At 36.2% G+C, this 26,987-nt stretch overlaps 1 long non-coding RNA gene across 3 annotated transcripts in view; it reads left to right on the top strand.

Moving 5' to 3' along the window:
* The first annotated feature begins 2,221 nt into the window (after positions 1–2,221).
* LOC122231524 overlaps positions 2,222–26,987 on the top strand; it is a 246,810-nt gene continuing 222,044 nt past the window's right edge. For 2 of the 3 annotated variants that reach the window (XR_006208759.1, XR_006208760.1), the window contains exons 1-2: positions 2,222–2,649; positions 2,757–2,955. This is a non-coding gene — a long non-coding RNA (uncharacterized LOC122231524). The remainder of the gene's footprint in view (positions 2,650–2,756; positions 2,956–26,987) is intronic. The other variant, XR_006208763.1, reaches the window with a different exon arrangement.

Below are 26,987 nucleotides of genomic sequence, written 5' to 3'. Positions count from 1 at the left end.
CACTACTAGGCATTTATCCCCGGGATACAGGTGTGCTGTTTCTAAGGGACACATGCACCCCTATGTTTATAGCAGCACTATCAACAATTGCCAAAGTATGGAAAGAGCCCAAATGTCCATTGATGGATGAGTGAATAAAGATGATGTGGTATATATACACAATGGAGTATTACTCAGCAATCAAAAATAATGAAATCTTGCCATTTGCAACTATGTGAGTGGAACTGGAGGGTATTATGCTAAGTGAAATTAGTCAGTCAGAAAAAGACAAGTATCATATGACTTCACTCATATGAGGACTTTAAGAGACAAAACAGATGAACATAAAGGAAGGGAAATAAAAATAATATAAAAACAGGAAGGGGGACAAATAGAGGAGACTCATAAATAGGGAGAACAAACTGAGGGTTACTGGAGGGGTTGTGGGAGGGGGGATGGGATAAATGGGTTAGAGGCACTAAGGAATCTACTCCTGAAATCACTGTTGCACTATATACTAACTAATTTGGATGTAAATTTTAAAAAATAATAAAATTAAAGAAATTTTTAAAAAGCCAAAAAATAAAATGCTTCATAATTTGAGTTACCAAGAACTGAGCAAATTCTTCATATGTGAAACAAATAATCTATTCATGTTTAAGGAGAAATACTAAGGCTACTTGTTACATGACTGAGTGACGGCAACGTGCTGTGGAATTGAAAGGCAGGACATCAAGTCGCAGCCCTGGCTCTCATGTCCTAGGTGAACACAGCAATTTGCTTAGCTTAATTCAACCACTGCTTTCTCATTTGTACATTGAGTCAACATGTCTTCATTCTAGTTCTGGTGTGGACTAAAGTAACATAACAAACATATAATTCAGAGAATATTCTCAATACATAGTAGATGTTATTATTAAAGGGTCAAATTGTCTCTGTCATTTACTTAAATCAATATTTTTTAGACCATTGTATCAGACTTTTCAGAGAAAAACAATGAATTGTGTGTTTATATGTGAATATATATATGTATATATGTGAATATATATTTATATACCCATTCTATCTATACATTGGTTGTTACAGAGAGAGAGAGAAAGAGACCAAGAATGAGAGAGACAGAGGAGACTAATGGTAAAGAATTGTACACTTGATTTTGAGGACTAGCCAGTAAAATCTGAAAATCGTATGGCAGGCTGGAAGGATGGAAATTCAGGCAGTATTTTTGGTAGTCTTGAGACAAAATTTCTTCCTTTCCGGGAAACCTCAGTTTTTACCCTTAAGACTAAACTAATTGGATTCATCTGATTAGCCCAGACATTAGAAAAGCCAATCTCTTGTACTTAGACAATTGAATGTGATTGTTTACAACATCTATGAAATACCTTCACAGAATACTTAGGTTCTTATTTGATTAAATAACTGTGTGCTATGGCCAAGCCTAACTGACAAAACAAAAAAGAACCATCCCACCATTCCTTATGAAGCCATAGTCAGTTCTGGAGGCTCTTTAGGAAAGGGAGAGATCCAGAAGGGCAGTTACTGCACCATCTCTTTAACAAATGAGCCTTGACTATAAGTTCAAACTTATTTTTAAATTTTCTCTTTAAAAAAGTTTTAAGATTTGAGAAGTAGTTAGAAATATAGACAGTGCATTTTTTAAAATAACTTGGTTAAATACAGCAATAAATTTAAGTTAGAAAGTATTTCAAGAGAAAAAGACAGAGCTTAGAGTCCAGGAAGACTAATACAACTGGTGTTTGAAAGAAAAAGAACCAAAAACAGAGCTGCACATAGAAATACATTCAAAGTACAATAAGTTACTTCTAGTAATGATAATAGTAGCTGACTTCTTGAATTCATGGTGGACTATATGATAGTATTTATAGAACTAAGATTTAGAAAGCTTATGTAACTTGTGTAAAAATAATGCAGCTTTTGTGATGTTTCTACGTTTCATCCATGCTTATCCCACTATAGTAGATTGTATTTTCCAAAAATGGCCATAATAATAGCTCTAGTCCCACATGTTTTTATTCATATTGCCACTTTCCCATAAAGAGACAGATTTTCTTTCCTCTCCCTTTGAATCCAGATGGGCCTGTGATCTGCTTATAACTAACAGAATTCTGCTGAAATGAGGCTTCATGACTTCATAGGCAGAGTCATAAAAGGCAATGGAGCATCTTTTACCTCACTCACTGGAATATTCATTATTATGTCTTCAGCTGCCATATAAGCAATCTCACTGCCCTGATGCTGTTATGCTGTGGACAAGCCCAAACTATCAGTTGTGAGATGCACATAGAGAACCTTAGCACAGTATGAAGATAGAGTAAGATCTCCACCAGCACCCCTAAGTTTTAAGTCACTATGTGACTGCAAATAGCTGAGGTGTCTTGAGCCAGAACCACTCAAGAGTCCTATCAAGGGCTATGAAGAGTCTGAGATTTTATACAAGCTAACAGGTTAGTCTCAACTACAATTTCATAGATGCTGGAAGAAAACATTTCTAAGAAAGAGACCAAGGACTTTATTATCCATGGCACAGTAAGCAGTTAGAAGCATGAACTTCATGGTGGCATCGGTTCATCTTATTACCAAAAATGTAAATGAATGATACAGAGTGGTCTAGACAGACGTTGCACACACAGTATGTTTGCATCACAGGTGAGTAATCCAAATTTAGGAACACTCCCCACCTCCCTAGTCTTATGAGGGCACTGCTAACAAACCTGCCTAATCTTCCCAGACATTATCTTTATTGCCCTGATCAGGAAACACAGGTGCCCTCTGTCTCAAAGGGGGTCACTGTATCTATCATCCAAGGCTCACTGCTATACAAACATCCTTGAAAAAATCATTGAAACAAAGTTGTCAATGCTTCTTGTTCAGAAGATGGACAGAAGACAGAAATGCAAGAGACATGGAGAACTATCTCCCAATAAACTTCCAAATTTCAGACCCACAGAAATGGTAAGAGGTAAAATGAAATAAAATGTTTTTTTGAACCCATAAGTTTTGGAGGCATTTTAGGGTATAGTAATATAAGAAAGGAAATGCTGTGGTCATATGCAGAGAACTTAGGAACTATAATTAATATGGATAGCTTTATCAAAATATTAGCTGTCAACTAAAACCAGGACCTGAATAAATATAGCATAAGAAGACTTCATTTTTTATTTTTTTTTAGTTTTTACTTATTTTTGAGAGAGAGACAGAGACAGAGTGCAAGTGGGGGAGGGGCAGAGAAAGAGGGAGACACAGAATCTGAAAAAGGCTCCAGGCTCTGAGCTGTCAGCACAGAACCCAATGTGGGACTCGAACTCGGAAACAGTGAGATCATGACCTGAGCCAAGTCAGACGCTTAAACAACTGAGCCACCCAAGCGCCACAGAAGACTTTATTTTTGAGGGAAGGATGGAACTAAAGAGATTTAAAAATTATTCAGAACAACCAGAGCATATCCAAGGTAGAATGGTACATTAATATATCAGAAGTACTTACCAAATGTAATGGAAATGGGAGGAAGAGAAATCAAGGCAAATCTGATGCGGAAATCCAAAGCAAATTAATCAAATTTCACTCAACTATGGCTGCTCTTGCAAATTATCATAGATTTGATGGGTTACCAAAACACTAATTTATTCTATTATAGTTCTGGAGGCCAGCAGTCTAAAATCAGTATCACGAGGCTGAAATCAGGGTTTAGCAGGACCAGGCTGCCTCCAGAGGGACTAGGGGAGAATCTGTTTCTTGATTCTTCCAGCGTCTGGTGACTGCTAACATTCCTTGGCTTGTGGTCTTCTCTCAAAATCTCTGCCTCCCCATCAAATAACTTTATTCTTTTCTTTTGTATAGAATCTTCCTCTGCCCCTCTCTCATAAGCACACATGTGATGGCATTTATACCTACCTTGGGTATGTATAATAATCTCAAGATTTTTGAGATTTATAAAAATCTCAAGTTGTTTAACTTAATTCTAACCACCTAGACCCTTTTTCAATATAAAGTAACATTTACAGATTCTGGGATTAAGAGTTGATATCTTGGGGAGTCATTAATCTCACCACATACAGTTACAATCATCAATTACAGTGAAAATGCTACAAAACAAACAACCAAACTCAGCTGCTGTATTTCCATCTCGATTCAACTGGAGTAGGAGGACACTGGATTTATTGCCTTCAGGTATGCTTCCTTTGTCTGCATAACAAATGGTGAGAATCTAGGCCCACTCTTTTCCCACACAGTCACAAAACACAACTGCTTGTTTTCATACCCAGGAAAGATACTTTTCTAGAAAAAACTGAACTGTGCTATAGAGAAGACATATAGAACTAACATTTTGGTGTCTCCAGTTAAAAACCCAGCTGTTCAACCAATTATGTCTTAAGCCCACCATTCTATATCCACACAGAGCTTCTAATATTTTAGAACTTTTTTTTTTTTTCATTTTTTATTTTTTTATTTATTTATTTATTTATTTTTTTTAATATATGAAATTTACTGTCAAATTGGTTTCCATACAACACCCAGTGCTCATCCCAAAAGGTGCCCTCCTCAATACCCATCACCCACCCTGCCCTCCCTCCCACCCTGCCCTCCCTCCCACCCCCCATCAACCCTCAGTTTGTTCTCAGTTTTTTTTTTTTTTTCTTTTTTTTTTTTTTCAACGTTTTTTTTTATTTTTATTTTTGGGACAGAGAGAGACAGAGCATGAACGGGGGAGGGGCAGAGAGAGAGGGAGACACAGAATCGGAAACAGGCTCCAGGCTCCGAGCCATCAGCCCAGAGCCTGACGCGGGGCTCGAACTCACGGACCGCGAGATCGTGACCTGGCTGAAGTCGGACGCTTAACCGACTGCGCCACCCAGGCGCCCCTGTTCTCAGTTTTTAACAGTCTCTAATGCTTTGGGTCTCTCCCACTCTAACCTCTTTTTTTTTTTTTTTTTTTTTTTCCTTCCCCTCCCCCATGGGTTTCTGTTATGTTTCTCAGGATCCACATAAGAGTGAAACCATATGGTATCTGTCTTTCTCTGTATGGCTTATTTCACTTAGCATCACACTCTCCAGTTCCATCCATGTTGCTACAAAAGGCCATATTTCATTTTTTCTCATTGCCACGTAGTATTCCATTGTGTATATAAACCACAATTTCTTTATCCATTCATCAGTTGATGGACATTTAGGCTCTTTCCATAATTTGGCTATTGTTGAGAGTGCCGCTATAAACATTGGGGTACAGGTGCCCCTATGCATCAGTACTCCTGTATCCCTTGGATAAATTCCTAGCAGTGCTATTGCTGGGTCATAGGGTAGGTCTATTTTTAATTTTCTGAGGAACCTCCACACTGCTTTCCAGAGCAGCTGCACCAATTTGCATTCCCACCAACCAACAGTGCAAGAGGGTTCCTGTTTCTCCACATCCTCTCCAGCATCTATAGTCTCCTGATTTCTTCATTTTGGCCACTCTGACTGGCGTGAGGTGGTATCTGAGTGTGGTTTTGATTTGTATTTCCCTGATAAGGAGCGACGTTGAACATCTTTTCATGTGCCTGTTGGCCATCCGGATGTCTTCTTTAGAGAAGTGTCTATTCATGTTTTCTGCCCATTTCTTCACTGGGTTATTTGTTTTTCGGGTGTGGAGTTTGATGAGCTCTTTATAGATTTTGGATACTAGCCCTTTGTCCGATGTGTCATTTGCAAATATCTTTTCCCATTCCGTTGGCTGCCTTTTAGTTTTGTTGGTTGTTTCCTTTGCTGTGCAGAAGCTTTTTATCTTCATAAGGTCCCAGTAATTCACTTTTGCTTTTAATTCCCTTGCCTTTGGGGATGTGCCGAGTAAGAGATTGCTACGGCTGAGGTCAGAGAGGTCTTTTCCTGCTTTCTCCTCTAAGGTTTTGATGGTTTCCTGTCTCACATTCAGGTCCTTTATCCATTTTGAGTTTATTTTTGTGAATGGTGTGAGAAAGTGGTCTAGTTTCAACCTTCTGCATGTTGCTGTCCAGTTCTCCCAGCACCATTTGTTAAAGAGACTGTCTTTTTTCCATTGGATGTTCTTTCCTGCTTTGTCAAAGATGAGTTGGCCATACGTTTGTGGGTCTAGTTCTGGGGTTTCTATTCTATTCCATTGGTCTATGTGTCTGTTTTTATGCCAATACCATGCTGTCTTGATGATGACAGCTTTGTAGTAGAGGCTAAAGTCTGGGATTGTGATGCCTCCTGCTTTGGTCTTCTTCTTCAAAATTACTTTGGCTATTCGGGGACTTTTGTGGTTCCATATGAATTTTAGGATTGCTTGTTCTAGTTTCGAGAAGAATGCTGGTGCAATTTTGATTGGGATTGCATTGAATGTGTAGATAGCTTTGGGTAGTATTGACATTTTGACAATATTTATTCTTCCAATCCATGAGCAGGGAATGTCTTTCCATTTCTTTATATCTTCTTCAATTACCTGCATAAGCTTTCTATAGTTTTCAGCATACAGATCTTTTACATCTTTGGTTAGATTTATTCCTAGGTATTTTATGCTTCTTGGTGCAATTGTGAATGGGATCAGTTTCTTTATTTGTCTTTCTGTTGCTTCATTGTTAGTGTATAAGAATGCAACTGATTTCTGCACATTGATTTTGTATCCTGCAACTTTGCTGAATTCATGTATCAGTTCTAGCAGACTTTTGGTGGAGTCTATCGGATTTTCCATGTATAGTATAATGTCATCTGCAAAAAGCGAAAGCTTGACTTCATCTTTGCCAATTTTGATGCCTTTGATTTCCTTTTGTTGTCTGATTGCTGATGCTAGAACTTCCAGCACTATATTAAACAGCAGCGGTGACAGTGGGCATCCCTGTCGTGTTCCTGATCTCAGGGAAAAAGCTCTCAGTTTTTCCCCGTTGAGGATGATGTTAGCTGTGGGCTTTTCATAAATGGCCTTTATGATCTTTAAGTATGTTCCTTCTATCCCGACTTTCTCGAGGGTTTTTATTAAGAAAGGGTGCTGGATTTTGTCAAAGGCCTTTTCTGCATCGATTGACAGGATCATATGGTTCTTCTCTTTTTTTTTGTTAATGTGATGTATCACGTTGATCGATTTGCAAATGTTGAACCAGCGCTGCATCCCAGGAATGAATCCCACTTGATCATGGTGAATAATTCTTTTTATATGCTGTTGAATTCGATTTGCTAGTATCTTATTAAGAATTTTTGCATCCATATTCATCAGGGATATTGGCCTGTAGTTCTCTTTTTTTACTGGGTCTCTGTCTGGTTTAGGAATCAAAGTAATACTGGCTTCATAGAATGAGTCTGGAAGTTTTCCTTCCCTTTCTATTTCTTGGAATAGCTTGAGAAGGATAGGTATTATCTCTGCTTTAAATGTCTGGTAGAACTCCCCTGGGAAGCCATCTGGTCCTGGACTCTTATTTGTTGGGAGATTTTTGATAACCGATTCAATTTCTTCGCTGGTTATGGGTCTGTTCAAGCTTTCTATTTCCTCCTGATTGAGTTTTGGAAGAGTGTGGGTGTTTAGAAATTTGTCCATTTCTTCCAGGTTGTCCAATTTGCTGGCATATAATTTTTCATAGTATTCCCTGATAATTGTTTGTATCTCTGAGGGATTGGTTGTAATCATTCCATTTTCATTCATGATTTTATCTATGTGGGTCATCTCCCTTTTCTTTTTGAGAAGCCTGGCTAGAGGTTTGTCAATTTTGTTTATTTTTTCAAAAAACCAACTCTTGGTTTCGTTGATCTGCTCTACAGTTTTTTTAGATTCTATATTGTTTATTTCTGCTCTGATCTTTATTATTTCTCTTCTTCTGCTGGGTTTAGGCTGCCTTTGCTGTTCTGCTTCTATTTCCTTTAGGTGTGCTGTTAGATTTTGTATTTGGGATTTTTCTTGTTTCTTGAGATAGGCCTGGATTGCAATGTATTTTCCTCTCAGGACTGCCTTCGCTGCATCCCAAAGCGTTTGGATTGTTGTATTTTCATTTTTGTTTGTTTCCATATATGTTTTAATTTCTTCTCTAATTGCCTGGTTGACCCACTCATTCGTTAGTAGGGTGTTCTTTAACCTCCATGCTTTAGGAGGTTTTCCAGACTTTTTCCTGTGGTTGATTTCAAGCTTCATAGCATTGTGGTCTGAAAGTATGCATGGTATAATTTCAATTCTTGTAAACTTATGAAGGGCTGTTTTGTGACCCAGTATATGATCTATCTTGGAGAATGTTCCATGTGCACTCGAGAAGAAAGTATATTCTGTTGCTTTGGGATGCAGAGTTCTAAATAGATCTGTCAAGTCCATCTGATCCAATGTATCATTCAGGGCCCTTGTTTCTTTATTGACTGTGTGTCTAGATGATCTATCCATTTCTGTAAGTGGGGTGTTGAAGTCCCCTGCAATGACCACATTCTTATCAATAAGGTTGCTTATGTTTATGAGTAATTGTTTTATATATCTGGGGGCTCGGGTATTTGGCGCATAGACATTTATAATAGTTAGCTCTTCCTGGTGGATAGACCCTGTGATTATTATATAATGCCCTTCTTCATCTCTTGTTACAGCCTTTAATTTAAAGTCTAGTTTGTCTGATATAAGTATGGCTACTCCAGCTTTCTTTTGGCTTCCAGGAGCATGATAAATAGTTCTCCATCCCCTCACTCTCAATCTAAAGGTGTCCTCAGATCTAAAATGAGTCTCTTGTAGACAGCAAATAGATGGGTCTTGTTTTTTTATCCATTCTGACACCCTATGTCTTTTAGTTGGCGCATTTAATCCATTTACATTCAGTGTTATTATAGAAAGATATGGGTTTAGAGTCATTGTGATGTCTGTATGTTTTATGTTTGTAGTGATGTCTCTGGTACTTTGTCTCACAGGATCCCCCTTAGGATCTCTTGTAGGGCTGGTTTCGTGGTGACAAATTCCTTCAGTTTTTGTTTGTTTGGGAAGACCTTTATCTCTCCTTCTATTCTAAATGACAGACTTGCTGGATAAAGGATTCTCGGCTGCATATTTTTTCTGTTTAGCACACTGTAGATATCGTGCCAAGCCTTTCTGGCCTGCCAAGTTTCAAAGGAGAGATCAGTCACGAGTCTTATAGGTCTCCCTTTATATGTGAGGGCACGTTTATCCCTTGCTGCTTTCAGAATTTTCTCTTTATCCTTGTATTTTGCCAGTTTCACTATGATATGTCGTGCAGAAGATCGATTCAAGTTACGTCTGAAGGGAGTTCTCTGTGCCTCTTGGATTTCAATGCCTTTTTCCTTCCCCAGTTCTGGGAAGTTCTCAGCTATAATTTGTTCAAGTACCCCTTCAGCACCCTTCCCTCTCTCTTCCTCCTCTGGGATACCAATTATGCGTATATTATTTTTTTTTAGTGTATCACTTAGTTCTCTAATTTTCCCCTCATACTCCTGGATTTTTTTATCTCTCTTTCTTTCAGCTTCCTCTTTCTCCATAACTTTATCTTCTAGTTCACCTATTCTCTCCTCTGCCTCTTCAAGCCGAGCCATCGTGGATTCCATTTTGTTTTGCAATTCGTTTAAAGCGTTTTTCAACTCCTCGTGACTGTTCCTTAGTCCCTCGATCTTTGTGGCAAGAGATTCTCTGCTGTCCTGTATACTGTTTTCAAGCCCAGCAATTAATTTTATGACTATTATTCTAAATTCACTTTCTGTTATATTATTTAAATCCTTTTTGATCAGTTCATTAGCTGTTGTTATTTCCTGGAGATTCTTCTGAGGGGAATTCTTCCGTTTGGTCATTTTGGAGAGTCCCTGGCGTGGTGAGGACCTGCAGTGCACTTCCCCTGTGCTGTGGTGTATAACTGGAGTTAGTGGGCGGGGCCGCAGTCCGACCCGATGTCTGCCCCCAGCCCACTGCTGGGGCCACAGTCAGACTGGTGTGTGCCTTCTCTTCCCCTCTCCTAGGGGCGGGATTCACTGTGGGGTGGCGTGTCCCGTCTGGGCTACTTGCACACTGCCAGGCTTGTGTTGCTGGGGATCTGGCGTATTAGCTGGGGTGGGTAGGCAAGGTGCACGGGGGGTGGAGGGGCAGGCTTAGCTCGCTTCTCCTTAGGTGATCCACTTCAGGAGGGGCCCTGTGGCAGCGGGAGGGAGTCAGATCCGCTGCCGGAGGTTTGGCTCCGCAGAAGCACAGAGTTGGGTGTTTGCGCGGAGCGAGCAAGTTCCCTGGCAGGAACTGGTTCCCTTTGGGATTTTGGCTGGGGGATGGGCGGGGGAGATGGCGCTGGCGCCTTTGTTCCCCGCCAAGCTGAGCTCTGCCGTCAGGGGGCTCAGCAGCTCTCCCTCCCTTTGTCCTCCAGCCTTCCCGCTTTCCGCGCAGAGCTGTTAACTTATGACCTCCCAGACGCTAAGTCGCGCTTGCTGTCGGAACACAGTCCGTCCGGCCCCTCCGCTTTTGCCAGCCAGACTCGGGGGCTCTGCTTGGCCGGCGAGCCGCCCCTCTGCCCCGGCTCCCTCCCGCCAGTCCGTGGAGCGCGCACCGCCTCGCCGCCCTTCCTACCCTCTTCCGTGGGCCTCTAGTCTGTGCTTGACTCCTGAGACTCCCTTCTGCTAATCCTCTGGCGGTTTTCTGGGTTCTTTAGGCAGGTGTAGGTGGAATCTAAGTGATCGGCAGGACGCGTTGTGAGCCCCGCGTCCTCCTACGCCGCCATCTTCCGGAACCCTTAGAACTTTATTTTTAAAAACGAGTAGGCACATTGATTTAACAAATGTGTGCCACTCTGGTGCTGTATGTTGATGGGGGGGGGGGGGGGGGGGTGCTGTGCATGTGTAAGACCAGGTAGGATATGGAAACTCTCTATTTTCTGTTCAATTTTGCTGTTAATCTAAAACTGCTCTAAAAATAAGTCTCATTAATTAAAAAGAAAAGTAGGTCACCAAGAATCTCCAGGAGTTTGAATAAGGATTTAATGCAAACAAACATTAAGAAAGGAGATCAAATGCAATAAAAACAACTTAAAAACTGTAATATCCTCATAGAGATAAAAAAGATCCTGTAGCCATGGAAGTACAACTATTATTTTTAACAAGGAATAACTATAAAAGGATAAGCTCATGGAAATTTAAAATAATATAGTCAAGTTTGATAAAATAAAATTTTAGAAGATAAAGTAAAATTTTCACAAAATAGAAAATATATGGAAAGAAGAGTCAATTTACAAAATTCAGTATTTACCATAGGATTTCCACAATGAGAGAATAGGAAGAATACATCTAGCAAAAGAAATTGGCAAGGAGAAAATATTCCAATGGAGGACTTTTTTTTTTTTTAAAGACCTATGAAGTGCCTCACAAAACAAATAGGAAAAAAAAAAGTCCTGATGGACTTACTGTGTGCAACCCCAGGAATAGAGAGGTTGTAGAGTAACATGTCTTGAGGATCATTGAGAGAGGGAAGAACAGTCTTAGATAATATATCTAAATCTTTGTGAAGGGTTAGATGTTTCTTCCTGTGAAAGATATTTTTCCCTTGAACTCAGATGTGAACATGTTCTTAGACAAAAATAACTTCTAACATCCAGACTTCAAATGACAAGGCCGCAACCAACCATAGTCTAATAAATAACAAGCTCTCTCTGAAGAACGAAACCCCTTGGTCCTTACGTAAGGCAAATGCAGTGGAAACCTTCTTAACAAGCGATGAGGCAGGGAACATATTCTGTCTGAGAGGAGGATTTCTAAGTGATGCAAATCAACTAAAGTAATAAGGAGCAAACCACAAGATAGTGTCATTGATACTAATAAATGGAACTCCCTTATTTCCTGAAGTACCTCAGTATCTCAAGCAACTAAGTATTCTTGCTTCGTGCCTTTCTAAACCCTCCTTTCCCACTGAATGAACACTAAGGAAAAGTGTATGTTACACTTTCCATAAAACATCACTATCATATAGTATCATAAATACCAATTTAATGGTATAAATTGCATACATACTATATTGACCTGATTTATTACTAGAAAACTTTCCTCTAGATCCTTGTAAAGACATAAGAATAGCTATTTGTTTATAGACAGAATATAAATGGGTTTTTCCTTTCCCCTTGTTGATCTTTGTACACCTACTAATTGAAGGAGTCAAATAGGGAATAGAAATGACACATTACAAACCAAAACACGCCATTTGCTAAAAGAGTTTCAAATTTCAGAGTATGTTCTCTGAAAAGGAGGTATATTAAAGTCAACAAACTGATGGTTACCAGATTGGAGGTTGGCGGGGGACAGATGAAATAGGTAATGGGACTTATGGAGGGCACTTGTGATGAGCGCCAGGGTTTGTATGGAAGTGTTGAATCACTATATTGTACACCTGAAACTAATAACTACAGTGTATGTTAACTAACTGGAATTTAAATAAAAACTTAAAAAAACAAATAATGTACATATGGTGATTACACATCATAGTACTGTATTATATAATTGAAAGTTGAGAATAGATACTTGAAAGTTGAGGAAGTATATATTAAGTATCACCAGAAGAAAGAAATGGTAATTACATGAAGTGATGGAGGTGTTAGCTGGCAATGTTAGCGATCATTTTGCAGTAGATAAGTGTATAACATCCGCTTGTTATACATCTTAATCTTACACATTGTCATATGTCAATTATATCTCAATACAGTTAGAAAACTAAAAATAAGTAAATAAATAAATAAAGCCAACAGTCTTGGTGTGGAAGATAAGCATAGTAGGATGTTTATTCAATATTTTATTTATTCAATTATAATATTAATCTTCTTTGAGGGGCCAGTTACTGTGCTAGGAGCTGGATTCTATGTTTTGTTCCATTGTCAAAAAATCAGAAAGACCAAAATGTTTATAAATAATTGTGCACTTTTTTAAAACACAAATGACAAAAAAGTTTAGTGATCATTTGTTCTTTTGAGAAAATGAAAGACAAGCAGTTTAGAGTTTCAGTAGGCCTCTAATATCCACCAAAAGAAAAGTAACATACTATGAGTGAAGTCTTTAAGAGAAGTCTTCCGATCTTTAATATTGCATTTTTAGTTTGCTTTTGGAAGTGAGGTACCTTTCAAAGGGATTTTATTATTATTATTGGAAAGAAGAGAGGTAGTAGAAGAGAATAACGGAGTGAGACTTACTGCATTTGAAAGTTGTAATATTACTTTTACTAGTTTACTTTCTTAGAATGAATGATTCAAAAGAAAATTAGTATGCTGGACTCTAACTTAGTTAATGAAAATTCATGGCCAAATTTCTTCTTCAAAATCTAACAGCTTCTATTGAAGATCTCATAAAAGTTAGCAGGCAGTACGCACATTTAGAATCTTAGGCTATCATTTTATTTCAAGAAAACTATAGGCTGATATTTTTATTGTTCCTCTTACAGAATTTAAAAAAGAAAATAAGTGAATGAGAGATAGAAGTAAGAAACTAAGATGAATTTAATTAACTGAGGGAAACATCCCTTAATTTTCCAAAAATTAGACTCTGGAGTTCCATGTCAGTATTGAATCAAGGATCCATAAATAACACTCTGTATCACAATTTGAAGAACCTTTGTTTTCTGTAATCACTGCATGTATTCTCTTGAAAGAAAGAACACGAGAGTAATAGAACAAATTTCTTAATAATTTGATTTCCATTTGAGCCATTAGCTTCGCTATTTTCTACACACCTCTCACTCTCTGTAGTGTATGTAAAAGATCTGCCTTTGTACACTGAAACAATGAAGGGTATTTACACAATAATATAAATAATATAAATGAATGCAGAAGAAAAGATTTGGGATAATTACATGTGTGAATTCTGATTTTATAATACTGTAAAGCTGTATACATATTGTAAACTATATTTTTCTCTTTTTCTTGGGAAAAGAATTTTCTTCTCAAGGAAGTTTTTTGGCACTTTTCATTCAAGAATTGATTACAAAACTATAAGGAAAACGTATCATGTTCTATTTATATACATTTTCTTTGGATATTAGTTTCCTCTAAAAGTTAGGCATAGCACCTTAAAAATTACTACTGAGAATGAAGTATACATAGTTTCATTTTAAAAATAGCTCTAACAAAATACGACACTTCAAATATACTTTTACTTCCCACCAACAAATTTGTGGAGATGTAAAATAACTTCAAATGGAGATGATATATTACCAAACATACACTTTTATTAATCTCTCTAACCTGATAATCTAAATTGAATGCTAGTAATTTGTATTGTTATATCAAAATGGCTATTAGTCTATTAATACATTTATTCAGTACCATTAAAAACAAATTATATTTACTAGCCCAGACAACTAGGTAAAATATGATCAATCTTCAAAAATTTATCAACTAATGCGAGAGACAGAAAACTATATTTTGAGTTGATAACTACTATGGTAATTATAGTCATGTATTTATAAGAAAGAGGGGACATATGAGAATAAACACAAATAACTGAGTTTCTTTTTTTGCTGTCACCTAAAATCAAAGGGATTACTTCTAGTCAATTTGACTGAATGCCAATTTTCTCATCCACACTGGAGTTTCAGGAAGAAGAGGACAAAAAATATAAATTAGGTCATCTATTATTAAAATCAGTTCTAGAATCTATTTCTCCAGAAACCAAAACTTCAGTGCAATTGGATAACGTTGTGTATTTTTTCATTGACTTTTTAAGGCCCTATCAAATTATGTTTCAGTTTGATTTCTCAACTCAGGGTCTTTTTTCTTTTTTTTTTTTTAATTTTTTTCTACATTTATTTATTTTTGAGAGACAGAGAGAGACAGCATGAGCAGGGGAGGGGCAGAGAGAGAGGGAGAAACAATCAGAAGCAGGCTCCAGGCTCCAAGCTGTCAGCACAGAACCCAACGCGGGGCTTGAGCCCACAAACCGTGAGATCATGACCTGAGCCAAAGTCGGACGCTCAACCGACTGAGTCACCCAGGCGCCCCTCAGGGTCTTTTTTTCTAATGATTTTCTTGTACCTAGATTGAGTTGAATAATAATATCATATCTATATCTATATCTATATCTATATCTATATCCACACATATATATCTATATATACATACATATATATACACACATATATATAATGTATAGAGTATTTAATAATACTAAAATGGCAAGAATATTTTTCCCTCTTTTCCCTCCACTTATCTTCATTCCATTATCTTCATTTTTTTTTCCTTCTCATTCTCCTTCCACTTCTACTTCTTCTTCTCTTTCTTTTCCCCCTGAACTGGCAAAATTCACACAAAAGGGACAAAGTGTTGAACAATTGGAAGACAAAATAGATGGTCAAAAATTGCTCTTAACAGACATCATCCTTTCCACAAATACTAAGTAGTTGCTGTAGTATGCTGGCTAAAGTTGAAGATTTCTTTTTTACCAATAGTTCAAAAAATCACAAAAGTACATATTCTTAAATCTAGACTGACTATCAGAAGTAACATAAGTCCTTCATTTTATAGATGAGAAAAGTGAGGCTTCTAAAATGTAAGTGACTTTCTCAGTGTCAAAATGAGTCTCATTGCTTCAAAAGTTCAATTGTAAAAATCAAACCGCTTTATTAAAGAGGATGTAGGAGGCAGGAAAGCAGGTAGCAGATGACAAGTGCAGAATAGACCATTAGAATATTGAAATTCTGCTAAGTAAACATTTATTTAAATATTTAAGTTTTTATGTATATGGCCATGCATACAAATGCAAATAGCTAAATGATTGAAATCACATTTTAAACCATTTGGAATTGTAGAAGCAAATTATTCATATGACCTGATAACTTTCGTTTCTGTCTGAGCTGTGAGCAGTTCTTTTTCACTAATCACATAGATTATAATATGGATTGGGATGAAAACATTTACTGAACTCGATCAACTTAATGGTTTAAACAATTTAAAAATCCAGTCCCAAAGCTAATCATCTTCCTTTATCCGTCCTTTTAGAGAAATGTTTATTGTAGTGGCTGCTTTCCTGTTTAAAACAAAAATAAAAACTTTTACCTGTTTTTATTTTCAGCAGCAGTTTTTTGTTTCTGTTTTTACTTTCCAGGTGGGTCGCCCCTACTTCACCTAGCTTCATTGCAACTCTCTTTCTCATGAGGTAGATTTTTACTGTACTTCAATTTGCATGTTTTTCTAAGATTGAAAATAAGGGAAGTGGTCAGGGCAGGAGCATAACAGAAATTTGCTAGAATGGAGGGACAGTGTGACTTACTGAGGATGCAGCTAAAACCTTCTCCATTCCCAAGTCTTGTTGTTATCACAGAGACCCTAAAGGCATGTAATATCTTTTTATAGTTGCTAATCTAGCCTTTGGAAATAGGTTGAAAAATGCATATGACCTGTCACCTCATGCAGGCTCCAGTGGAACTTAAGGAAGCACAAAGGCAGGATTCGCTCAGAGATGAGCATCTCATGGCAGGTTGGTTAACACGAACTCAACCCAGCTGACACCTCCCTTGTAACCCTCACTGGTATCATCATAACCCCAGCTTTGCAGGGCTGAAATGATGGCACATGATTAAAATAATGACAAATTCATCCCTTTCTTAAAGAACTGTCTCCCTCTTCTTCTGGTTTGAACGTATGCATATGCAAAATACTGTTTTCCATGTTGAAGAAGAAAAGTTTTAATGGCTCCTATAGAATAAGAGCTATCAGAATGGAGACAAAGAGGAATGCACTTTGTTCTTTTCTTTCAACTCTAAGAATGTATCTTTAAATGCAGGGGTGGACACAATCTTGGATCCTGAAAAATCAAAATTTGGCAACCCTCCTGTAGAAAAAGACAAAAATTAAAGTATGCAATTTATATAGAATGGGAAAAAGGAAACCTTAGAAATGGCTCATGAAAGGAAGAAGGCACAAAATTTAATTTCATGAATTTCCTAGTAAACCTATTTCTATTTGGTTGATTATTTTGTCCCTTGGCAAAGTCCCACAGTGAGTATATTTTATCATATTGTTTCTTAATCCTGAACCCCTTATTTAATGGAAGTATTCTTTTTATGTTAGATCGTAAAGTTTTTAGTGTTCTCAAATTTATTCATTTTATAATGGCCCTATCAGATACCAGAGAATCTAGATAGCTTATTAACTCTCATCTGTTTTTCACCATAGAAAATACTTGGAGTAGTAAATAATTTCAATAAAACATGAGGAAATACAGAGAAACTTGGGTGGCTCAGTCAGTTAAGCATCCAGCTCTTGATTTTGGCTCAGGTCATGATCTTGTGGTTGGTGAGGTCAAACCACATGATGGGCTGCACTGACAGCTTGGAACCTGCTTGGGATTCTCTCTCTGCCCATCCCTCACTTGAATTCTCTTTTTCTCAAAATACAAAATTTTGATTTTTAAAACATGAAGAAATGCTAATGTATTTCTTTTGTTAGATTTGTGTCAGGAAAATATATGCAATTGTGCTAATAATTTTCCAACACATATACTTCCTTTTCATTTCTAGAATAACTAGAAACTTAAAAAAAATATTTTTCTCCTGAGGTATGTAGTCTCATCTCACAGTTGTTAGCTGAACAAAATAAAGAATGACTGTTTAAAATAGAAATCTAGAACACTTGATGGCTTCATGCTTCTCAAATCGAAAGTATGATTATGATCAAGAATTTTCCTCTGAATACTGAAACATATTATTCACTGAAGATGGATAAAATTATTGATTATGTTGAGATTTTTTTAAGTAATCTCCATCTCCATAGAGGGGCTCAAACTTACAACCCTGAGATTAAGAGTCACATGTTATACTATCTGAGCCAGTCATGCACCCCTGTTGAGATTTGGTTGTAGAAAAATGAGTCATGAAATCAGGACTCTATGTAACAAGAATGTCTCTACTGCTACAAATCCAAAAGTTTCCTATTAAAAGGCAAAGGACTGTTAAAAAACTAAATCCCGCGTTTTAAGGATAGATTATGTTTTAACCTCCAGTCTCTTTCTTCATTGACTAGTTTCACCTCCCCAAAAGTAAATTTAAAATATTTAAAAATATTTCACATCACTTTTAAAGATATCCATATAATGAAAAGATCATTGTGTATGTATTTTAGGCATTAAAAAATTAATTCCCAGATAGGTTTTAGATATTTATATGGCAGGATTTTCTTTTCCTTCAAATGTACTCAAATAATCACCTGCATCATAATTACTAGATTGCTTGTTAGCTTTTAGTGCCAAGATCTGCTTCCAGCCCAGTGAACTGGAGTCACTGGGAGTCAGTCCCATATATCTACATTTAAAAAAATAAGTTGTCCAGGGGTTTATTCCATACTAAAGTTTATGAATGATCATTGGAACTATAATCTTATTGCATTTTATTAGTAAACACTAAAAAATAATTAATTAATAGTTTCTTACATTTGGCTACAAATATTAAAAAGTGAAAATACCTTTAGTTATTTAAAAAATACTTTACCAGAGTCTTGAAGATGTTTGCCAAGCCCCCATCTTTATATTCTTATACAGTATTTGACAAATTATTTTGTCCCTTGGCAAAAAGGCTTGGGTACATTTTTATCATATCGTTTCAGTTTTTAACCCTTTATTTAATGGACACGTTCTTTTTAAAATCTTACCGGTATTAATGTCCTCAAATTCAACTCATTTTATAATGCCTTATGAGATTCCAGAAAGCCTAAATTATCTAAGATTCTTTATCACTTATGAATTTTGATATGGAACTGAAAAATTGTGTTACTTTATTTTTTAAGGAATGTGACAGATAATTAGTTAATGATTGAAGAATTAGGAATATCTCATAACCTCTATCATGACAGTGTGATAATATTATCATAGGCAAGTAGTGTCATAATTTCTAGACAATGATTTGTAATATTTGACACAGTCTCCCAAGTTTTGATAACATAAATTTAACTATGAAATTTATGGGAAAAATTAAGTTTTGAATTAGTTCATATGAACTAATATTAGTTTCTTTGCTCGATGATAAACCACAAAGTTATGCATTAGAGTGCTATTTCAAAACTCTCTAGGCATGTTCAAAGCTACCTGTAAATAATATATGATTCATAGAATTCAAGCAGAATTATATTTCCTTACCCATCCACATATTATTAATCTAACCATCTTCCCTGTTTCCCATTTTTGCCTTGGCACTTTTAGAGTAAACTTAGATCAAGGATAAAAGTTACCTAAAGGTTATTCAATCACAAATATACATAGATCTAAAACATGGAGAGATCAGTGACCTCCAGGTGGGTCTGTGGTTCACATCCCAAGAGTGAGAAGCAGTGCTGAATGCTTTCTGACAGTTTTAGCCCGGTGTATTCTGTCCTATTGCAGACCCTGAACACCCTTCCTTGGCCAGAGTGACTGCTTCTAGAAAGTAATTTTGGATTGAATTAGAGCTTTCTGAGACAGACAAAACAGACTTTACAGTAGGCAAATTGAATTTCTCTGGTTCAGTGACTTGCTGTGCCACAGCGCCTCTCAAGAAGACTTTCACATTATTGAGAGCCGGTAGATTTCCTTGTAAAATAGCCACAGGCTGCACGCACGTACTACACAGCTGAGTCTTTGTCTGCCATTTCTCTCAGAAATATTTCTATCTTTCTTTCACACACATACAAAACTATTTAAATGAAGCATGCAAAGAAACGGCATAAACTATTGTCTCTGTCTTTGAGAAGGGTATGTTTCAAGTGGTTACTAATTCATAAAGAGGTCTTGAAGGAAAGGCTTAGCCCAGTACCTGATATTGTGGAAATTCAAAGTATCTTTAATGGAATGAAATGGAAGGATTATTCACTTGTCTCATGTACAACAATAAATGGAGAATTGGAAATATTTGCAGTGATTTGATTAGGAACACTATGTGGTACCAGCTGTTGGAGACACTATTTATCCTAACAGTTTGAAAAGAAATGAGTTTCTTCTTTTTAATTTTCCTTTTAGGAACATTCCTAAAAATTATAGGCTGACTTAACATAAAACAAAGATGTTACTTTCCAAATATTTTTGTTCAAATGAAGCCAGAAATTTCTATTGAGTGTTCAACATACAGAGGTTGAAACACAGGGTTCTTTGGAGGGGAGAGTATCAGAGGAATTCACACCACTTTTAAATAACTTCACACATTCTGAGTTTCAAAGTTGATTCAAGAATATTTTTATGACTGGGGTGCCTGGGTAGCTCAGTCAATTAAGTATCCAACTTCAGCTCAGGTCATGATCTTGCAGTTTGTCAGTTCGAACCCCATGTCAGGGTCTGTGCTGAAAGCTCAGAGCCTGGAGACTGTTTCAGATTCCGTATCTCCCTCTCTCTTTCTGCCCAGCCCCCTTGCTTGCTCTCTCTCTCTCTCTCTCTCTCTTTCTCTTAAAAATAGATAAACATTTTTTAAAAATTTAAAGAATATTTTTATGATTAAAATAATTCATTATACAGAGAAAAAATTTAATAGACAAGGCAAACATTTTCTTATTCATTCTTAAATTTTTTCTTGATATTGTCTTTATTTCCAAAATACCTCATCTTGCTGATTTTGGAGTCACATTACCCCAAGAGAAGTCTGCTATGTACTTTTCTACATGGCATGAAGTGCCACAGTGTAATTTATACTGTTTTCTCTTATACAGAATATCATTTTATACATCTCAGGTAAAATTTCATGCTAGAAGAAAATAAAATGTCAGGGTCATTAGGCAACGAGGAGCATTCATTCTGACACAGGGAAGAGGTTGCATTTACCCAGAAAATGCAGAGTTCTCTGTGGTAATTCTTCGCTCAGAGGTCCCTTGGGCTTAGAGCCCTAGGAACAGATGTGATCTCATGCCTGGTATAAAGAGAACAGAGCCATGGGCGGAAACACCTCCCTACATCAATGAGGGCGCTTCTGCCAGAAGCAGATTTCTCACCAGGAGAACCCTAAACTCATTGCCAAATTAGAATCTGCCTGGTGAGAAGTCACTGGGCATAAAATCTCCAGTGATTTGGTGCTTGTTCAGTGAGGAAACCAGAAAGCATATGTGAAGAATTCACGAAAGGGCCTGTGTGCATGTGCTGAAGCCACTGGGGGCATCAGGAGGGGGGATCATGTTGGCTTCTCTTCTGAAAACACTTTCTCAGCATATGCTATATTGTTAGAAACCTCTGGCAAAACTAGGATATCTAGAACATATGGGTTGGGAAGGTTGATATGTGCTTTTTCCTTATTCTGTTTGTCTCAGTAGTTATGTTTGATTTTGTTTGGTCAGTCAGGACAATAAGGAAACCATCTGGTCTCAGCTCTTCTTTTTTCTCTTAAAAGTATAAATAAGACATTAAGAAGAAATTAGAAAATAGACCATAATAATGCTTTATAGATCTAGCAAGATTGAAAAGAGTTCTACAAATAAAAGGATTAAGTAAAATAAGATTTATTATAGATGTCTCTTAACCCTCACTTTAAAGAAGTAACACAACATTCAGGACTTTGTCCTAAATTCTAAAGCACTTTGGTATACCCCCAAATTAAAAGCCACATAAAGAATTTGATAGTGATTTATGTATTGATAGGTTATACCATACAATGCTATGAATACATGTTGGCTACCTAGTGTGTTAGCATGCGTCTTAGATGATACTCTGTCAGAGAATAGCTTAAACATTTTATTTTGTTCTGTTTTGTTTCAGCAGCTTTGAGGTCCTGTTCACTGGCTAATTTAACAGCAAAAATTACATTTTTACTGCTTTACATATTAATCAGTTATTTAGAACCTCCCTGCTGAGAAATACCATCATAGCAACAACACCATTTTAATGGAGCAATGCAAAAGATACCCTGGAGAATCAATTACAATGAAGGCCTATGAAAAACTGTTTTGTTTTTCATTATTTTATGGGGTTGGGAGGACAATTGATGAGGTAATAAGACCTGAAACATTTCCAGTACTTCACAGGGAAAATAGAGGAAAATTCCATTGCATCAGAATTACTGAAGAGTTACTAGGTTGGAAATGTTGGTCTCTGTGACTGAAAGCTTAGAAGCAGCTTGTGTAGCATATGAAACACCTTAGGTAACAGTAGTGATGCGTTGACTAAATCAGTAGTTCAGTTCCACAAGTTTGTTTTCAGAAAAAGAATAGTAAATAAAATACTGGGTGACATCAAGTTCAGAATTCTGCACAAGTAAAATTTTGTATCAGAGCTAGTCTGAAGAAAGTTGGCAAATTATCAGAACTGGTCTGAAGAAAGTAATTTTAAAATTAGCTGCTAGATGTTATGAATCATAAATCTTCAGTCTGTACTTGTGAATCTTATTTTAATATTTCTTAGTTGGGATTTATTTATCAGTACAGAACAAGACAGTGCAGACCTAACATTATCAATGAAACCCGTGCCTGGAAATGTTTTCCGTAAATGCAACTCACTTCAAGTAATAAAAGAAAAGAATGAGATACGAAGTGTTTTCTGAAGCAATTTTGCAAGACTAAATGCAAGAGAGCTTCCTTTTAATCATGTCTCAACTTACATTTTCAACCCTGTCTCCCAGAAATACTTCTTCTGTCACCTGCTCTTTAAGAGCATATAAATGATTTCTGCTCCTGATCCCCACTTTAAACTTTCTGCTCAAACTAGAGTCCCTTTCCCTTATTTTCACTTGCCCAAAGCATGCTCAACTTTCATGATTGGTACTCCTTTTTTCTTAAAGCATTCCCTAATCCTCCCAGCTGGAAATAATTGGCGAAGGGCACAGTCTGTGCTGTAACAGCAATTTGTAAAGCTCTCAAAATACTTAGCACATTCTGTTTTGTATTACAGATAGGTTTGTACCTCTCTTCAATTTTACTAGACTCTAAACTCCTTGAGGATAAAGATCACATTGCATTCATTCATTGTTCCTAATATGAAACACAGTATCTTAAACTTAGTAGGTGTTTAATATAAGTTTGTATTAATTAGCTAGGTTAATGATCTACTGAAAACTGTATCAAAAAGCATTGTTCCTGTCCAGTTTGCATATTTAAGAACACTTTCTTTAGAAAATTAGACTTCTTAATTTATGGCTAAATCGTATGTGTAAACTGATTAAAATTGCATAACTTTTTCCTCAAAAATCTGTCTGGTCAGTTGAATGAAAGTATGTATATAAAGCACCAAATAGTGCAATTCCCTTTTGGCAAAATGCACCTTCTCCACTGATACAGAAATAGGATTATTGTGTAAAGTGAATCACAAATATTAACATTTAATTTTTATCATACTCCTTGCAAATAAAGTGAAAACTAAAATATATCGTTAGAAAAAAACCACTAATCTAAAATCTGACTAAATTACCAAATCTGGGACTCATTAATCATTTCTTAGCATAGTTGAAAGCCGCAATTCAATGATGGCTGGAATTAGAGATGATAGGTGTACCTTACATAACAGTGACCAAGAAGGCTATTACTTTAAGATCTAGAGGAGGTGATATGATGCCTCTTGATTTTCAAAAAATTATTTAATGACCGTATCTTTTTATACATTGATTTGCAGATTGCTTTATAATATATCATTTAAATCTGTGTAGAATTTTGCTGTATGAATTCTTTATTATTGTTTACAAGTTCCTAGATATTTGACATTTAATATAGGCAGGAAATCCAAGTTCTTAGTGGCTGTAACACCAGGAAGGTTTACCCTAAGTGGCCTACATTTACATTATCCTCAACTAAGGTTAAAAATGTGTTGGTTTTGATACTCCTTGCTTTAAGGGGCAGTGGACTGGCACAAACATTTCCAGAGACTCCAGAGTATTCTGGTGAATATAAACAACTTCCCACTACTCCTTGGGCTCCCACATACCACTTAATGCTTTTTGAAAGGATCTGAAAGAAGGGGTCAGCTGCAGCAGAACATCTCTGTGGTACCTTGAAAGATAAGGAGGTTTTCTTCCCTCCAGGAAGGACAGGGACATTGAATCTCTTACCTTGTATGATTATCTTCATGCAGTTACATTCATATACATACACATATATACTTATATATATATGGTTCTATATGTTTGTGTGTGTGTGTATATATTTATATTGGTATATAGAACTATATAGTAAAATTCTATGTTTTTGGTTATATATGTTTTGGTTATGTTTTCGGTTATATATAAAATTTTATGGTTTTTGTTATATATAGTAAAATTACATGTTTTGGCTATGTATATTTATTATAGTAATGTATAAATCAATTTATAAAAAGATATGGTTATAAAATAGTTTTTGAAAATCGAGAGGCATCATATCACTTCCTCTAGGTCTTAAAGTAATATCCTTCTTTAGCACTGTTATGTAAGATACACATATATATTTTTTGGGTTTTTTTTTTTTAGCATTATTGTTCTTTTGATTTATTTTTGTACATTCTCATAATTATTTCATTGGAATGCATTCTTAGATTTGGAATAAGGATGTAGATAGAGGGTCAGTGAAGGGGTATGTTTGCATTGATTTTTATTCTATACATCTTATTGTTTGAATTTATGATTTTATTAAGTGTGCTTTCTGTATTTTTTTGAGAGAGAGACAGAGAGAGTGAGTGGAGGAGGGGTAGGTGGGGGGAGAGAATCCCGGGCAGGTTCTGTGCTTGTCAGCTGCAGTCCCAACACCGGGCTCAAACTCATGAACCATGAGATCATGACCTGAGCTGGTCGCTTAACTGACTGAGCCACCCAGGTGCCCCATGCTTTGTGTAATTTTAAACAGTTTGAACAAAAAAGGTTTTGTCTGTATTTTGGATTTATGTATTCATCTTTCTTACTTTTGTGATTTTCTGTCTTTCCTCTTGTTTGAGTATGTCATTTAAAAAAAAATTAATGTTTATTTATTTTAGAAACAGAGCATGAGAGGGGGAGGGGTAGAGAGAGGGAGATACAGAATCTGAAGCAGGCTCAGGCTCCCAGTTGTCAGCAACAGACCCCGACTCGAGGCACGAACCCATGAACCATGAGATCATGACCTGAGCCGAAGTCAGACACTCAACTGACTGAGCCACCCAGACACCCCAGAGTATATCAACATTTTAAATAATATATTTTCAATACATAAACTATATATTTTGTGGGATAAACTCTATAGTTCATTGGTGAACTCGGTGGCATTCTTCTGGAGATATGTCAGACACTAATTGCTATTCTGGTTTCACCAAGAGGGACTTCAGGAATTTTCTTGGATCAGGCTATATTTTCACCAAGAATCTGAAGCTGATAGGTCAAAATATTGTTTCTCCTTGAATTTACTGTTTAAGATTTTATACCCTTTGGGAACCTTGGTGAGTCTTTGTTGAGTCATTGTATTATGTATCTTTGTCCATAGTCATTTGTAAAACCTGTCTTTAATTGCTAATATTTAATTGTTTAATGTAGCAATTCCTAAATTCATCCTAATGGTTTCCTACATCTTATTCATTTGGATTTATTTTACTACTACTATTCTTCAAGCTTTTTGTCTGATAGATTACTTTATCTTTTTAACATAACTTATTCAATGAAATTACTTTAGTTATAAAATTTCTTGGCAGTTATACATTTTTCATATTTTATTAATTTTATATTTGATATTATTTTCATCAGTTTCTAAATATTTTTTAGCTACCACTGATTTTATTTCCTTGACCCAGACAACTAAATGAGTTGTTCTCAAAATTTTCCCTTAGTTTGTTTTATCATGTTTTATTAATATCTAATGTAATTCATTGTGGTCAGATAATATCATGTGTCATATTACTTTTTTTTAAAGTTTTATAATTTTTTTAATTTTGTTTATAAATGCATACCACTTCACCCATGTCTCCCAGTCTTTCTTCTTAATATATTTAAGTATCATTGTACTTAATACTGTCAGTTTTTGTAATGCTCCTCAGCATTAACTCATGCATTCTCATGCATTCTCTCTTTTCTCTGTATGGAATGAAGCATCTCTAATTCTCACAAATTTTTATCATTAACTCTGGTCTATGAATGGGTAACTGAGGCTCATATAGTTTGAACTTTTTGAAGTGAACATTGGTTATGTTTGAGATAATTAGGAGGAGATCTTCTGCCTGACTCCAAAGCTCTGCTATCATCCAAATCCATAGTGTTTTTTGGGAGGACCCCGGAGTTGACAATACACAAAGCGGTTAAATTGGATGGAAGAAGAAGGAATAGATCATTTAATAGGGTATCAGGATGAATGAAAGAAGCTCAAGTATTCCAAAATGTTGGTACTATATGCATATGAATGTCAACAGGGAAAGAACTGAGCTCTTTCAAATATGTGAAATTATGAGAGAGAAGAAAACAGAATAGAGAGCCCTGGTTTTTCATATATATCCTCCTTCCTCTGTGTTTAGAAAAATGGTGGCATATGGAAGGAGTAAACTATAATCCAGAAAAACAAAAAGACATTGAACACTGGGGGGGAAAGATATGTGGCATCAAAATTATCTTCTAAAATATCTAAGTATCTTGGGGCACTGGGGTGGCTCAGTCATTTGAGCGTGGACTTTGGCTCAGGTCATGTTCTCCTGGCTTGTGGGTTCAAGCCCCACCTCAGGCTCTGTGCTGACAGCTCAGAGCCTGGAGCCTGCTTCAGATTTTGTTTCTGTCTCTCTGCCCCTCCCCCACTCACACACCGTCTCTTTCTCTCAAATATAAGTAAACATTTAAGAAAAATTTATAAAAAAATCTAAGTATCTTCATTTCAGAGGCAAAGATGGGTAGTCAAAAGTACCATTAAGGAATGAAAATAGATTTAATCATACTCAACATCTTATTACAAATATATGTGTTTTATTTTAATACATTATTTTGATAAGGACATTTTTTTCCTGTGTATTTGTTTCTTTTAATATTATCTTATGCTTTTTGTCAAAAAAAATGTTTTTGAGTAGTCTTTACCACGGGACTTTTTTTTTAGATCACATGGATTCATAAAGTTGAGAAGGAATATTGAATACTTAATGTGACCATAAAATATTTCATTTCAGTTACAAACATATGTGCATTGTTTAAAAAAAATAAATGGTAGAAAATGATACATCATGAACAATAGCAGAAT

Source organism: Panthera tigris, chromosome A1, assembly GCF_018350195.1.
Source record: "Panthera tigris isolate Pti1 chromosome A1, P.tigris_Pti1_mat1.1, whole genome shotgun sequence".
In the NCBI taxonomy this organism is placed as follows: domain Eukaryota; kingdom Metazoa; phylum Chordata; class Mammalia; order Carnivora; family Felidae; genus Panthera; species Panthera tigris.
Note: the sequence above shows the minus strand (reverse complement) of the source record. Positions and strands in the feature narration are given on the sequence as shown.